This window comes from Rhinopithecus roxellana, chromosome 10 (assembly GCF_007565055.1).
Source record: "Rhinopithecus roxellana isolate Shanxi Qingling chromosome 10, ASM756505v1, whole genome shotgun sequence".
NCBI lineage: Eukaryota > Metazoa > Chordata > Mammalia > Primates > Cercopithecidae > Rhinopithecus > Rhinopithecus roxellana.
Genome location: NC_044558.1, coordinates 114,119,570 through 114,133,818, shown reverse-complemented (window position 1 = coordinate 114,133,818; position 14,249 = coordinate 114,119,570).

Sequence of the window (14,249 nt, the reverse complement as noted above, 5' to 3'; positions counted from 1 at the left end):
ATTGTTATTAGGTTTTTGAGTGCTTAGGAAAACTGAGATTTAAAAGATTTAAGTTTATTTTTTAAATATTAATGTAACTTTCTGTATTGCTTTTAAAGTCCTTGTGCTGTTATTAATATGTTACAGAGCTTTGACTCCTGGGTCTGAAAAGGGCACTGCCACCTGCTAAGTCTTGAAATTAACATCAGTCAAAGCCTTGTCTTCAAACATGGAGAAAGTGACCATCACAATGAACTGCTTTCATGAGACATAGGGTCATAAATTAAAACAATCCAATCCCTGTAGGCCCAGGGGCTATCATAGAAGTAGTAGGTACATGAGATTATAAGGGTCAATTTTGAGGGATGAAATTAGTACAGTTTTTTTTTTATATATAAATGAAACCCCAGCTCTACTAAAAATACAAAAAATTAGCTGGGAATGGTGGTGCCCACCTGTAATCCCAGCTACTTTGGAGGCTGAGGCAGGAAAATCGCTTGAACCTGGGAGGCAGATGCTGCAGTGAGCTGAAATCACACAACTGCACTCCAACCTGAGTGACAGGGCAAAACTCAGTCTCGAAAAAAAAAGAAAGAAAATTGTAAAAGATTATAAGAGGTTTATGGAGATCTTATCTTATGATCAACCTGGTTAAAATTAGAAAGATTTGTTTACAAGTCCTCATTAAAATTAGCTTTAGCATTATTAATACATAATAGAGAGGTAAAATTTTTCTCTTATGAATAATGTTTTTATGTAATATTAATAAGAGATAATAAAATATTTTTGATTAACTTTTGAGTAAACTGCTGAAAAATAAAAGAGCAGAGAGAGAAAGAGATTTAATTGGTCTTGTGCTGTCTTTATTGGTTTTTTTTTTGGTGGGGAAACTCAGTCTACTCTCTATCAAAGAGTAATGGTTTTTGTTTTTTTGAAATCTTTGCATTATCATTTTGGCTAAGTGGATTACTATTTTATAGTGACATGTAATGCTGCTTTATGATATTAAGTGTTTGAAATCTTTGACATTTGCCAAACTTTCCAATATCAAAATTCCAAATTCTGAATTCAGTCTTTTAAATCTCAGACTAACTTTTTGGATGCTGGGGTCCCTCAAGGTCCAAAATTGCTCAATTTTCTTTGGGTTATATTTATGTAAATACATAAATTTCCATATGTTTACTAGTATGTATTCTGAAATTCTATGAGACTCCTAAAATTTTGATATATCATAGTATATGTCATCAGTAGTAATTATGGATATTATATTAAATTGTTATATGCCATAGAAATACTCAAATTTTCTTGTCAATTGTATCTTTAACCATGGCTGTCCTAAGACTTCTGTCATCCAAAATTATTGTTTTACTCTGATTCCTCTTAAAAAGTAGTTTATAATCAGCTGAAGTCCAAAACTTGCTTCTTTAGGGGAGTTCATAAAAGTGACTCTTGAATGAAGGTTTCTGACAACTTCTGAAGATTGTGCCATTGGACTAGAGAGAAAACTTCCAGGACTCTCATTGAAGAGGTGATGTATTCAGGAGAATTACTGGTCCAATATTAAGTAAAATAGGAGTTAATTACACGGACTGAACTAATAGGGAACCGAAATTTTTATGACTTTTTTATAGGAAACTTTGCTGATTATTTCTGTTTTGTTTATCAGAGTCAAGAAAACTTTTTTCTTTTAAGGTATTTATAGCCTTTAACAATTGGGTAGAGTATACTCTTGTAAACAAAATTTGAAGCATGTTTATCTCTATACTTGATTTCTACAGAATTCAGAAACTATTTATGAATATTCCTAATTTATGGCAACATAGTTATTTGCATAAGTTAAATGAAAACCTTTTCTTAATAACAGAACAAAATTGGAGGCACTGGTTATTTTTTACCAAGGCTTTTACTGAAAAGACATATTTTCGCATATAGGCAGACTGCTTTGAGAAATCAAGTTTGACTTTATAAAGTCATAAATGTCCCCTGCAAAGACTGACCTTGTACCTTGTCTATGTAGTTCCTCGCAGGGTTCCTGACCTGCGGTATGTAAAGGATGTCACGTTCTGACAGGCCCAAGATTCTCAAGTTATTTTGGGACCTAGAGAAGAAAAGAATTCATACAGGTATTTTCAGGCATAGATAAATCCTTGGCTGGGCTGGGCTCAAGAAGACTTTAAAAGTCAATTCTGAGATTCCTTATGAAAAAGTTCCTGCAAAGTTGATTGATAAGAACCTACGTAAACAATAATTCTTGCTGAACGTTATGCAAATAATCAGGACAAATACAATAAGACTAAAACATATATATTTTTGAGACAGAGTCTCACTCTGTCGGCCAGGCTGGAGTGCAGTGGCACAATCTTGGCTCACTGCAACCTCTGCCTCCTGGGTTTAAGCAATTCTCCTGTGTCAGCCTCCCAAGTAGCTAGGATTACAGGTGCATGCCACTGTGCCTGGTTAATTTTTGTATTTTTAGTAGAAACAGGGTTTCACTATGCTCACCAGGCTGGTCTCAAACTCCTGACCTCAAGTGATCCTCCCGACTCAGCCTCCCAAAGTGCTGGGATTACAGGCGTGAGCCACCACGCCCACTACTAAACCATATTTTTGCAAATAAATTGGTCCTACTATGATTTGTCTTTGCTAAAAATGAGGGACTGGAGAGAGAACAATTATGTTTCAGAAGAAAAGTATTAGATCAACTTTTGATTCATGGATGGCCATATGGTCACCCATTGTATGGAGCTGCAAATGTTCTGCATTCAGTTATTAAAGATAAAAGTTACCAGTGGGATTTAGAGATGGATTCAACTCCTAGGGAGTTGGTCCCATGGACACATAAGAAAATTCAAACCAATAAGGAAAAAGTAAAATATTATTCCCTTGTTTATTGTTATCTATGATAACTAAAATAAAAGTAAGAGAGTGTTGGGATGGGCCTTGAGGCTGGACCACGCTCAGATATAAGCCTGTCTGAGCTCAGCTAACTAACCTCAAAATTACCCACAAAAGAGAAAAGTATGCCAGAAAGTAACTCTGAGACTTTCTAACAAGATAGTGTGGGGGAAGGGCAAAGCCAAGTAACTATTGAAACCAGAGGGTATAACACAAAGGAATTGTTCCATTTTGTAGATTACTATCGTTGACATTCTGATGAACCTTTACTGAAAAGTATTGTGAAAGTTACTAATTCAAGAACGATGTGTTTGGTTTTAAATGCTACCGAGTGAAGGAATATATTTTGGTTGATACAGGACCTACAGCTCACAATTGAACAATTGCAGATGGGTGTATATAATCCAGACACAGAGGACGCTATTCTCAAGAGAACAGCCAGCCTGGTGGACTGGATAGAAAGGCACTATAAGGTCTGTTTACCCTGAGAATAGAAACTGTCCAACTCCACCTACCAATGCCAAGGGGAGCACCCCAGGTGAAGCAGTTGACATGTTTCATATGCAAGCCATGGGAAACCGGCTTTATGGTGACAGGAGTATTAATCTTTCTTTTTGGCTTTTGGACTTTTGTTCTTATATTTTTTAAAGCGTTTTAAGGGGTAATGAGTGTCTGACCACCTCCTTTCCTGTCTTGCCTAGAACATTGAATTGGCTATAAGTCTTTTGACTCTAAGTCTTTTGGCCATAGGGGTCCCACAAGGGACAGAATAGACCCCAAGCAGGTAGCCACACCAACCCAGCAAAGAAATGGAGCAAAATAAGAGACTGGCCATCATTGCTGCCTCTGGCTTATCTTGACCAAAAGGGGCTAACCTAAAAATAAAGTTCTAAGCCCCCTATCAACTGAACAGACCTACTTGTGGCTAAGGGGACCCCAGTTTCCAAGAGACAAATCATACCTGGGAAAAATTCTTGCCCCCTGCCCTGCCGATGATATGAATAGCTGCCAGAAGTAGGTTGGGTCTTAGCTCCTTTGAAATGTTGTATGGAAGACCATTTCTCTGACCCCTGAACTTCCTGACCTCTGAAGATTTTTTTCCTTCCCTGAAACAGAAGCTAAATCATATATAAAATGATTGGGAAATACATTAACTAGTCTCTCTGAGTGTGCTTCCAATAGGCACCCATTTCCTACAGATGTGCCCCTACACTCTTTGAAGCTGAGGACAAAATCATGCTGAAGACCTAGAAATCCCAGCAGTCTGAAGACCAGCTGCAACCACAATGACTTAGCCCTTTTGAGGTGCTGCTGACCATCTGCTAATCTGTCTACTTACATGGTGTTAAGCCATGGATTCTTCATACTTAGAGAAAACCAGTCCCTTTGGAATACCTCCAAGTTAAACAGTGATTTTCTTGTAAATCCTCGGACAGGCTTAAGTTAACATTCAAAGTTCAGTTGAAGACCCTGGATAATACTTCAGAAAGGGAACATGCACTTTTCAGGTTATTCTTCTCTCCCAAATGCTGGTTCTTTGCATGCAAGATGTAATGAATAAGGAAGACTTTTTAATAGGCTTAGGATTGTTCTCTTGGATTCTCCAAGAGATCTGTTCCATACTATCTGGTATTTTAAAATTTGGTTTATCTATCTTATTAGTCATCCAAACTCAATGTGGCTTAAAACGTTCTTCTGAAACCAAATAAAGTACAAATATCATGGTGCTCCAACAAGCTGAATGGCAGCCAGGTACTCATGAGTACTGCCAATTATAGGTGTGAAATTTTCATTTCTCATCATTATCCCAGGATGCCTCCTCTTCAGCATAAAGCAGTCAGAAAGATCGATGACCAGCTTCCCCAGGATTGAGGAACTGAGAAGTGGAAAGAGGGGACTGAAACCACCCCAATTGTCCCGTAGAACTGATGTTTACGACCTTTTTGAATAAACATAGAAATTGACCCTCGTGGTCTTAAAGCTTGAAACGTACATTGCCTGAGTTCCTTCCTCAGAAAACAAAAACTCAGGGCTCTGAGTATCAAGGAACTGAAACTCACCAGGTCACCACATCCAGACAATGAGACAACAGACCCTTTATTCATCATGATTACTTCCCTCCCCCTCCCTTATTCCTGTTTTCCCACATGTAGCGCAATTCCTTCCCTTTTATATAAACTCCCAATTTTAATTGGTTGGAGAGGATTTGAGACTTATCTCTCATCTCCGCAGCTGATATCACCTGATTAAGCCTTTCTTTCATGGTAATATTCATTGTCTCATGACTGGTTTTCTGTGTAGCAAGGAAAAGGTCCTAGACCAAACCCCTGGCATTTTGGTAACAAAGGAAATAAGAAACTCAGGTTTACTGACAGTTTATTCCTGAAGTTGACTTTATTAAAAGCTCAAGGAAAGGAAACCATCCCAAAGAATAAATGAACATACCCACTTCATCACTTTGGCAGGTTTAACAAATTCCTAATGAAGAATAATTTATGTTTTTGCTCAGGCATGGTGGCTCCTATCTGTAATCCCCACACTTTGGGAGGCTGAAGCAGGAGGATTACTTGAGGCCAGGAGTTTGAGAGCAGTCTGAGCAACACAATGAGACCACATCTCTACAAAAAATAAAAAAGTTAATTAGGCATGGTGGCATGTGCCTGTGGTCCCAGCTACTCAGGAGGCTGAGGTAGGAGGACCACTTGAGCCTGGGAGGTCAAGGCTGCAGTGAGCTGTGTTTGTAGCATTGTACTCCAGCTTGGGTAATAGAACAAGACCCCGTCAAAGAAAAAAAAAGTTAGTTTTTGTGTTTGTTTGTTTTAAAAGTGTTAACCTATGCACAATCTACAAATTGGCCAATTTTTGACTTTTGTAACTGTCATATATACATCTATAAGTATACTTTAAGTAGTTTTCTTATATACAACAGCATAGAAAAAAACACATTAAAAGTCCTCAGAATTGTGAGTAATTTGTATAAAAATTTATAATGATATTTCAAGGTAATTGTTTCTATTGGGATTGTAACAACATCTGATTGCAGCTTCCTTGAAGATTTCTAAATATATGCAGTGCTATGATCCTTTGCTGGGTAAGCATTGCAGTTTTATTGTTGCTGAGCTAGTATGAAATGTTGGATTGTAAAATGTCAATCGTGTAATATATTTGATTACAAATAGTCACACTTTCAAAAGTTGCAGTTTGTTTAGTCCACTAAAGACAGACTATAGGCCATTATTTGAAGAAATCTTAGGAAAACTGGCTCCAGAAGATATTCAAACACACACATGCATTATTATCTGCCAAATGCTACTACATCTTGTGGAAATCTTGGTGTGTTAAATTTTGTTACAAAAGATATACAAGGACATAAAAGACTAAAGTTATAGAACTAAAAGATTGGATCAGTGTATTTGAAGCAGGGTTATTGTAACTTTTATTTTTGAAGGATAACTTGCAGACCTTGCTGAGTAAAGTACTTAAGAAACTTTAATGAAATGGAAACTGAAAGAAAATGACAGAAAAATATAGGTACAATTTAAAGTCTTTAAGAAATTCAATAGAAATTTTGCAAAAATATAACCACAGCAACCCAATGAATAAACATGCGTTTAATGATTGCCAACCTATGAAAATATTTTATAGACTCTATCTCCAAGCAAGAGCCACACAAACCAGAATTACAATTTCTGCATCTGAAAGGCTGATACAAAGTTAAAAACACTACATTTGTCTTCAAAAGTAAATTTGAATAGTGGTGGTATTTAGGAGAACAGCCATTAAAATCACACCACAAAACATTAAATGAGATTGAAAATTCATTTTAATGCATAGTTGTAAAATAACTTCCAAATATATGCTTCCATAATATGCACTTTCAACCAAGGCTCTAAAGTAATCTGAACATTACAAATGTATTTGGTGCACCAAGATTCAATTTGTATTAGTCCATTCTTGCACTGCTTTAAATATTGTCATATTTTACCAAAATATTCAGATAATCTTAAATGTATTGACAGTATACAATTTTATATTTTGAAGATGATTGGTAAAATCTGAGTATCTTGTAGATTTTAATACGTCAACAAGACTATTTAATGGGAAAAGAAAAAAGCCTTCAATGATTTATAAGTCATGAGAATTTTTTCCTAATGGTTTATCTAGGGGGGATGTGTAATATAATTTTAAATTCCGCATCAGGCTGTACAAAGCGATCTTGAATATCCAGAAAATCACAATATTTCATAGAGTTTCTGCAGTCCTAGTGTTTGAAAAATTGGCATGTATTTTTGTTTTCCTAAGATTTCTTACATTTTAAAAAAACACCTTTTATCATTTCCTTCCAATTTGTAATTTGATTTAGTCCTTTTCAGATAAAGCATGACAACCAAACTTTGATGTAACAGTACTAGCATATTTCTATCCTTTGATGGTTGGTACTTGGTGTCATCAAATATACATTTTGTGCTTTTTTTATTAAGCATATAAGCTCTGCTGGATGTGCAGGAGGGAATTACAGCTTTATTCTACCCCTTCCCTTCCTGTCCCTTCATAAAATCCCTGTGAGGAAGAGTGTCACTATGATAGATCAGATTTTAGAGTATTTTAGTTTTTCCTATGTCTAGGGAGCTGTCAAGTTAAATGTTAGCAAGCTAAATTTCAGCATGCAGACATGAAACTTTCAGATGATCTCATGAGATAAACTAAGATAACCTTAGGGACAGCTTTCTCCTAGATTCGACATATGCTCTCCATTTGTGCACATCTGACTTTTAATGGCAGGGTGGTTTTCTCAGGAAAGTCTTCGTTACAACATAGTAGTAAAAATAATCCTAGTTTCAGTCGCCTAACAACAGATATGTGTTTCTCACTCATGCTACGTGTCCACTGCAGGCCATTTGGAGGCTCTGTTTGTTTCTCTCATTCTGCAACACAGACTGACGGAGCTGCCACTGTCTGAATACACGCTCTGCAATCATAGGAAAGAATGTGATAATTCATACATTAAGTTTTAAAAGCTGGTTTACGTTTCACTGGCCAAAACAAGTCACATACCTGTTCCTAGATTCAAAAATAGGGAGAAAACATGTACCCAGAAGATGAAAAGTTTCAAATATTTCATGAATACATCTGACAACTACTACAATCATTCTTTCAGAGAATCAGTAAATTACTTATTTGAGCTCTGTGACTGTGGCAATTGAAGTAGGCGGCAACATCAGAACCACTTAGAGTTATATAACCAGGACTTTGAGTCACTTACTATACATGTTGATGTGCAGAATTGCTTTATTATGACTATAATTCTATATTTAAAGTGTTGGCCTACATGACAGTAGAGATAAAATGGTCGAATAGTCATGTAACTATTATAGTCAGAAGCTGTATTTAATAATATTGATGATGAAGTATGAAGACATATTTGATGTTCTCCAATGGAAAGTCATTTTGTTGGTGGAAATTAAACTAGAAGCTGGTCTCCTCTCCAAAATGACTTGAGATAGAATCCAATCCACTACCTAAGGTCAAATAGAAATTAGAGGTAGTGATTAGAAGGTGCTCAGAAAGGGTCATAAAGCAGCAAAATTCTACATATTCAGATGACAAAATCATTCCTTGTTAGTGGGTAACTGACTGAAAGCATTTCACACAGCAGGTGAGATTAAGCTGTCATAATAAAGATTTGATGGCATTGGTTATTGCTGAGGGTAGGATTGTGGGTGATTGTGCATTTCTTCTTCATATCTTTTGATATTTTTCAAGCATTATAAAATTAAAATGTATTTTCTTGGAAAAAATGAAATAACCAATTGATAGGCCCTCTTGTTTAAAATTTTTAATGCCTTTTAAGGGTCTTGATATGAAGAAATGACAATTTAAATACAAAATGAGTTGAGGCATTTCTATGGTTTGAATGTGTCCCCCAAAGTTCACATGTCAGAAACTTGATCCTCAATACAGCCGTGTTGAGAGGTGTTTAGGCCATGAGGGCTTTGCATGAATGTATGCTGATATTGTGGGAATGGGTTCGCTATTGTAGGAGTGGATTCCTTATTTAAAAAAAAAAAAAAAAAAAAAAAAAAAGTTTGGCCTTTCTCTCTGTCTCTCTGCTGCCCTCTCTTTGCCCTTTCCACTTTCTGTCATGGGATGATGCAGCAAGAAGATCCTCACCAGCTGCCAGCCCCTAATCTTGGACTTCCAAGTCTATACAATTGTTAGCCAATAAATTTATGTTTATTATAAATTACCCAATCTGTGGTATTTAGTATAGCAGTATAAAACAGAGTAAGACAGAAAATTTATACCAGAGAAGTAGGGTATTTCTAAACAAATACCTGAAAATGTAGACACGGCTTTGGAACTGGATAATGAGCAGAGGCTGGAAGAGTTTGGAGGAGCAGGCTGGGAAAAGCCTGTATTGCTGTGAACAGAGCTTTAAGGACAATCCTAGTGAAGAGTCAGAAGAAGATAATTATAGGGGAAGTATAGAACTTCTTAGAAATTATTGAAATGGTCATGATCAGAATGCTATTAGAAATATGAGCAGTAAATGTCATTCCAATGATGTCTCAGACGGGAATGAGGAATATTTTATTGGACACTGGAATCAAGGACATCCATATTACAAAGTTAGAAAGGACTTGGTTGAGTTGTTTCCTAGGGTTTTATGGAAGACAGAATTTAAGAGAAATGAACTAGAACATCTGGCAGAAGAAATTTCTAAGCAAAATATTGAAGGAGCTATGTGGCTTATTTTAGCTGCATATAGTAAAATAAGAGTGGAGAGAAATTATTTAAACACATAATTAATAATTAAAAGGAAAGCAAGGCACCTGTAGTCCAGCTACTCAGGAGGCTGAGGCAGGAGAATGGCGTGAACCTGGGAGTCAGAGTTTACAGTAAGCCGAGATCACGCCACCGCACTCCAGCCTGGGTGACAGAGCAAGACTCTGTCTCAAAAAAAAAAAAAAAAAAAAAAAAGAAAGAAAGAAAGAAAGAAAGAAAGAAAGAAAGAAAGAAAGAAAGAAAGAAAGAAAGAAAGAAAGAAAGAAAGAAAGAAAGAAAGAAAGAAAGAAAGAAAGAAAGAAAGGAAAGAAAGCAAAATGTAAAAATCTGGAAAATTCTCAGCCTGGCCATGTAGAGAACAGGAACACAAACAAGGGTGCAACCAAGCAATCCTGTGATTAAAAGGATTAGCAGGGACAGAAGAAAGCCAGGTGCTATTTATTAAGACAGTGGGAGGAAGATTCCAAAGCCATTTGGAATCATTTCTCTAAAATCATTTCTCTAAAATGAACTTTAAGGCTGTCCCTCCTATCACAGGCCCAGAGCTCTAGGAGAGCAAGATGTTTTCGAGGCTTGTGTCCTGGTTGCCCACCATGAGCTCACTGCCCAGAGTCACCTCAGGACTCTGCTCCCTATATTCTGGCACAAGTTCCTTGACTGCTGCAGCTATGGCTCAATTGGCCCCAGGTGTGGCTTGTTCTGCTTTTCTGGAAGACATAAGGTGTAAATCAGTGATGTCCACATGGTGCTAATTCTGCAGAAATGCAGAATGCGGAAGCTGGATAAGTGTGAGTTTCTCCACCAAGATTTCAAAGGATGTTGTGAACAACTGGGTCCCCAGGCAGAAACTTGTTGCAAAAGTTGTAGCCACTAGAGAGAGTCCCCACCAGGGCAGTTCCTAGTGGAGCCATGGGAGTGGGGTCACCCACGATACTCATAAGCTATAGAGCTGTCAGCATGCAACACCAGTCGGAGAGAGCTGCAGGCACCCACCTGCAACTGATGAGAACTGCTGCTACACTCAGCAAAACCACAGAGACAGGGCTTCCCAAGGCCTTTAGGACCCAGTTCCTACAACAATGTGTCCAGAAAGTTGTACATGGAGTCAAGGAAGATTATTCCTGAGACAAGATTTAATGTTGTTCATCCTGTTGGATTTTAGACGTACTGGGATCAGTTACCTCTTTGTTCTTGTTTCTTTGTTTCTTTTGGAATGAGAATGTCTATTTTATGCCTGTCCCACCACTGCATAATAGAGTCTCCCCTAATCCCTGTTTATCCTTCATGCTGTTTCAGTTACTCATGGTACAAAAATAGGTAAGTACAATGCAATAAGATATTATGAGACAGAGAGACGCAATATTGATATCACTTTTATTACAGTATATTGTTATTCTATTTTGTTGTTATAATTATTAACCTTTCACTATGTCTAATTTATAAATTAAACTTTATCATATATATTTTTTATAGGAAAAAACAATACGTATAGGCATCAACTGGAGGTCTTGGGAAGTATCCTCCAAAAATAAGGAGGCGGGGGTCACTGTATTTTAGATGTAGATAACTTGTTTTGATTTCACAGGTTTACAGTATGAGGGACATTTGCCTCAAGATGAATTGTTTCTTGAGTCTTATATCTGATTTAGATGAGATTTTAGATTTTGAACTGTTGAGCTGATGTTGGAATGAGTTAAGATTTGGGGAGCTATTAGAATGAATTGAGTGTATTTTGCATGTGAGAAGGACATAAATTTGGGGCACCAGGGAAAGTATGCTCTGGTTTGACTGTTTGACTGTGTCTTCCAATGTTCATGTGTTGGAAACTTGATTCCCCAATGTGGCAGTGTTGAGAGGTGAGGACTTTAAAAGGTGATTAGACTATGAGGGCTCTGTCTCATGAATAAATTAATGCCATTATTATGGGAGTGAGTTTTTTTAATCATAGGGGTGAATTCTTTATAAAAGGATGAGTTTGGCCCCCTTTTGTCTCTCCTTTTTGCCCTCTCTTTGCCATTCTTCCATGAGATGATGCAGCAAGAAGACCCTCACCAGACACTGGCCCCTGATCTGGAGGTTTCCTAGCCTCCAGAACTACGAGTGAATAAATTTATGTTTATTATAAATTATACAGTCTGTGATATTCTGTTATGTCAGCACAAAATGGACTAAGAAAGGCAAAAAGAGAAGAGTCTGTAGAGATACAGAGGGAGAATTTCTCTACACAAACAAGAATTTTCACAAAATCCCTTAGTGAAGTGGGATTAGATGTTATATCAGACCTCTGTTACTTGTTAATTATAGTAGTCTGCAAACATTTATGTTTCCATTAACAGTATAGCAAAATGTCAATAATTCTAATTCCACAAAGTTGGCTTCATCATTTACAGTAATTTGTTGTGTTTGGCAGAAGCATAAATTAACAAATCTCTTTCAGGTGTTGTTACCTGTTATACTTTGCATCAGTTGAACTCAAATGTACACTTATAGCCAAAGCTTACTGCTCAGAATATGACAACAAGGACAAAGAGAGAGATCTGAGCCTTGCTTCTTGTCAGTGTCCTGGGAAATGGCAAGCTTTAGAAAGAAGTGGCTGTGAATCCAAGAAAAGGGTGGATCTTAGACATTGAGGCTCATCGCAATTAGCAAAGATTTATTTGCTCAAGCATCACCTGAGAGCAGCAGAGCAGCCTCTCTTTAAGGGCTATGCAGTATGACAGTAAAAACCTCTTTAACCCATTTATATCAGAGGTTGCAATTTTTGTATGTGCATGTGAAAAATCAGGCCTTGGCAATGATCTTGAGCAGTAGGATATAAATAGCTCTCACAAGCTTAACGTTGCAATAATGGAACACTAGCCATAAATGGGTTAATTAAATTAAGAGATGAAGATGAGAGCCATTTCCTTATTTTATGGGCACTGCATGAGCCTCCACAGTCCTGATATTCCTCTACAGAAGAGTGCTCCTCCAAAAAATATGAGTTTGAATTTCCTCACTCCACAGAATGAATTGAGACCTCAGCAACAGATTTACCCAATACATGGAAATGTGATATTCCTTGTACACTTACTATCATGAAGTAAGATTTTATGTGATTTATTTATCGACATATTCATCTATTTACTCATTCAAAAATACTTATTGAGTACTTAATATGTATTAGGCATGCTATTTGGTGCTGGCTATATACAATCATGCACCACAGAACAACATTTCAGTCAACAATGGACCACATATATAATGGTGGTTCTATAAGATTATAATACCATATATTTGTGTGTGTCTGTTTCATGTGTGTACATATATATTTGTGCATGTGTATATATATATGAGTTTTTTAATCACAGGAGTGAATTCCTTATAAAAGGATGAGTTTGGCCCCTTTTGTTTCATATATATACACACACACATATATACACATATGTATACATATATATACACATAAACACTAACAAATACCAATGTGTTACAATTCCCTACAGTATATAGTACAGTAATATGCTGTACAGGTTTATAGCCTAGAAGCAATAGGCTATACCCCATACCCTAGCTGTGTAATAGGCTATATCATCTAGGTTTGTGTAAGTATTGTTCATTCTATGATGTCACACTATGATGAAATCACCTAAAGGCACATTTCTCAAAATGTATCCTCGTTGTTAGGGGATAGTCATAACAAACCAGCCATGTCTCCTACTTTCACGGTGCTTAAGGTTAACAGAAAAAATATAAGTAACAAGTAAATAGCTTATATTAGTGCTTTGAAAGAAAAGAAGAGGAGATCATGGGAGAGATTAAGGAGGAGGACATGCTTCAGAATAGGAGGTGGCACCGATAGATATCTAAGTGATGTGATGGCACCAGTGATGTAGAGTGAGGGGGAAAGATGTGCCAGTAGGGGCAAGAGCTGTGGCAGGAAGGAGCTGGGCACACTGAAGATCTTAACAGAGGTCGATGTAACTAGGAAACAGTGAGCAAGGGGCATAGTGGCATGGGGGGTAGGTGAAGAGTAGACAAAGTCTGAATTTTGCAGGGACTTACAAATCATGCTAAACATTTTGGTCTTTATTCTCTGTACAACAAGAAGATTTTTAAGGAATTGTAAGCAGAGAAGTAATGTGATTAGAGAAATGATTTGAAATGATTATTCTGATTGCTGTGAGAAGAATAAAAAGGAACAAGTTTAAGAGGGCAAGTGAGTTGGCCTTCTCTCAGAAGGCAAATTTGGACACTCCTGTGGTGGTATAATCAAGAGGTGATAACGACTTGGACAATGGTAGTGATCAAAGAGATAGAAACATATGCTCTGGAGATAAAATTGACCTAGCACCAGGGTTGGGTGAGTTGTTTAGGAGAAAAATGATTTCCACATTTTTATTTGGCCAATGATACTGCATTCACTGCTATGAGTTCCATGACAGAGGCATTCACTGAGAAAGTTAGATTGGGATAGAAATTGAAGTATTCAAGGGTGGAAAAAAAGGGGTTTGGCCTGGGTTTGGCTTGGGAAGTGTGAAGTTTGAGACCTTTTTGAGACTTTACGTTCAAATTTCAGGATGGCATTAAGATATACTGGCCCAGAGAAC